Here is a 3,233-nt window from a genome sequence, read left to right on the forward strand (position 1 = left end):
TGTGTGTAATATGATATGAACCCTGCTGATAATGTGCTGTGGAGAGTGCTGCTAATATAAGCTGCAAGTGATTGCAATTATAGCAGTGAGTCTTAGGCCCTGTCTACACTGGCAAGTTTCTGCGCAGTAAAGCAGCTTTCTGTGTTGTAACTCCTGAGGTGTACACACGGTCAAGCCACTTAGTGTGCAGAAACTGCACAACTGCAGAACTGTAAATAAATAAAAGTAAACAAACACCCCAATGAGAGGTGTACAGCTTTCTGCATTCGGGGTACAGAGCTACAGGGCCAGTGTAGACACCAGGGTTGATTACAGGATTGTGATTGGCCTCTCGGAGGTATCCCACAATGCCTGTTCTCGCCTCTCTGGTCATCGGTTTGAACTCTACCATCCTGCCCTCAGGTGACCAACCATCAACCCCACCCCGTAAGTTCCTTTGGAATTTTGAAAGTCCCCTTCCTGTTTTCTCGCTGATGCGTGCAGTGGTCTCAGTGCATCTTTCCAGGTGGCCATGCCTGCTCCATGCACCAGGCAATCCCCTGCTTGGAGCAATACTGAGCTGCTGGACCTCATCAGCATTTGGGGAGAGGAGGCTGTCCAGTCCCAGCTGTGCTCCAGCTATAGGAATTACAGTACCTACAGACAGATTTCACAATGCATGACAAAAAGGGGCCGGGACCAGGACACACTGCAGTGCAGGGTCAAAATGAAGAAGCTGAGGAACGCCTACTACAAGGCACAGGAGGCAAACTGCTGCTCCAGTGCTGCACCCACAAGCTGCTGGTTCTACAAAGAGCTGGACCAGATACTCGACAGTGACCCCCACCTCCACTGCGAAGACCACTGTGGATACTTCGGTGGCTCACATGCCAGTCAAGAGTGGACCAAGCCAGGAAGAGGAAATCTTGGATGAGGATGTGGAGGGGATGGGGGATCCAGAGGCAGAGGATGACTCACAGGTCAGAGATGCATGCAGCCGGAGCTCTTTTCTACCCTGGAGGAGGCTAGCCAGTCACAGCGGTTGGAGCTTGGCAAAGCGCAAACAGGAGAGGAAGCCCCTGGCAAGCGGATCTGATTTTGGGAATTGATGAAGGAAGTTGTTGGGGGCAGGACGGTTGCAGAAAACAGGTTTGCTTCCCATCACATGCCTAGTCTGAGAAGTGGAACAGGCTGTTGATTGACCCCCTCACTTCACAGGAATCTGCCTCAGAGATCTCCAGGAAACTGTCATAGAGATAATGGGGAATCCGCTGCTGCAGGTTCTTTGGAAGAACTGCTTTGTTTCTTGCCCCATTAACAGTAACTTCCCCACACCACTGTGCCGTCATGGGAGTGGGGGTGGTGGGACTATTGCTGCACACAGCAGGGAGGAAGCCACTGTCTTGGAGAAGACTCTCCCTTGATTCTCTGCTCACCCTCAGCAGCGAGATATCTTCCATAATGATCACATCCTGTGGGAAATGTGGGGACAGGAACGATGATCAGGCCCCCCTACAGTGCTCGCTCTCCCCAAGAGTGTACAGCAGGGGCCAGGAAGTGCACTCCCCAGAGTGCCCAGCTCCGAATACTGCTGCAAGTGCCGCAAGTGTGAACATGCTATTGTGCAGGCAGCTGACAGTGTGAAAACACAACAGCAGTTTCCCTTCAGCGCTCTCTGAGTGGTGATGTAACTCTGCCAGTGTAGATATGCCCTTAGCTGTTCAAGAATAATTTTGGTTGGGGATGCAGAAGGGGTGCAGGGTGTACAAGGGGGCTCAGAGTAGGGGCCTGGTGTGTGGGGTGCAAGAGGGGTTCGGGCTCCAGCCTGGCGCCGCTTACCTTGAGCGGCTTCGGGGTGGCAGCGGCACACAGAGTGGCTGAGGCAGGCTCCCTGCCTGCCCTGGCCCTGAGCTGCTCCCAGAAGTAGCCTGGAGGAGGGGAGGGCAGAGGGCCCTCGCCTGCTGGTACCTCCCCTGAAGCTCCAATTTGGCTGCGAACGGGGAACTGCTGCCAATGGGAACTGCGGGAGGGGGGAGGGGTCCCTGCAGGTGAGGGCACCGCATGGAGCCCTTGGCCCCTTCCCCCACCCCCAAGGGCCACAGGGACGTGGTGCTGGCCACTTCTGGGAGTGGCGCAGGGCCAGGGCAGCCAAGGACCCTGCCTTAGCCCCATGGCGGTGGTAATCCCGCAGGCTGGATCCTACCCATGGGTTGTCGTTTTCCCACCCTAATCTAGTAGCAGGGCTAGGAAATAGTTTACAAATAGTTTTATGGAGATGAAAAAACCTAAAAAGATTTTCAGTTCAAATTTTTACTTTCATAATTACTACTCTGTGTTCACATTCAGGAATGTGTGTGTGCGCATATAGCGATAGACCTTCTAACCAGAGCTGGCTCCAGGCACCAGTCCAGCAAGCAACTGCTTGGGGCAGCCAATGGAAAGGGGCGGCATGTCCGGGTCTTCGGCGGCAATTCGGCAGTGGGTCCCTCACTCCCTCTTGGAGCGAAGGACCAGCTGCCGAATTTCCACCAAAGGCTGAAGCGGTGGCAGTAGAGCTGCAGATCATGATCGTGGCTCCCCCCCTCTATTTTTTTTTGCTGCTTGGGGTGGCAAAAACCCTAGAGCCAGCCCTGCTTTTAACAGACTTTAAAAGTTGTGAACTCAGTTACAAAGTTCAGCATTCATATTAACATCGCCTATGTGAACTCTCTGCAAGATGATTGGGTAAGATTACAAAACCTGAATATTTACTCCTACAGACCTTTAGTCTTTCGAAAGCAGAATTCTACTATCTGCCGCTTGAAGGAGAATGTGAAGAGGCAGGGGACTTGTATATTGCCAGACTATTTTCCTCATGCTGCAAGTGAGAGACTACATAAGACTGTTTAGGATACGACCAGTGAAATGTAACCTGAAGGTTTTAAGCACTGAATTGGGACATCCAATAATTACAAGGGAGAATTATCTGCCGCAGTTTGATTATAGAAGAACCCTAAAGTCTCCCTTCAACATCTACAGTGGCAATAATATAAGGACATCTACATTTTGTCCAGCTGAATGCCATATTGGCCCATAGCCTTCTGGCACGTTGGCATATAACTGAGCCATATAGGCCCATCTAACTGAAGCTAACATTCTAAACCCAGCACAATAGGGATTCAGACCAGGCTACAGAACCAAAACAGCTTTAGTGATGATCTCCTCCTGTCAAGGGATAGAGACCAGATGCCCATTCTCATTCTCTTACTTCTCTC

The sequence above is a fragment of the Gopherus flavomarginatus genome, chromosome 1, assembly GCF_025201925.1.
Source record: "Gopherus flavomarginatus isolate rGopFla2 chromosome 1, rGopFla2.mat.asm, whole genome shotgun sequence".
Classification (NCBI taxonomy): Eukaryota; Metazoa; Chordata; order Testudines; family Testudinidae; genus Gopherus; species Gopherus flavomarginatus.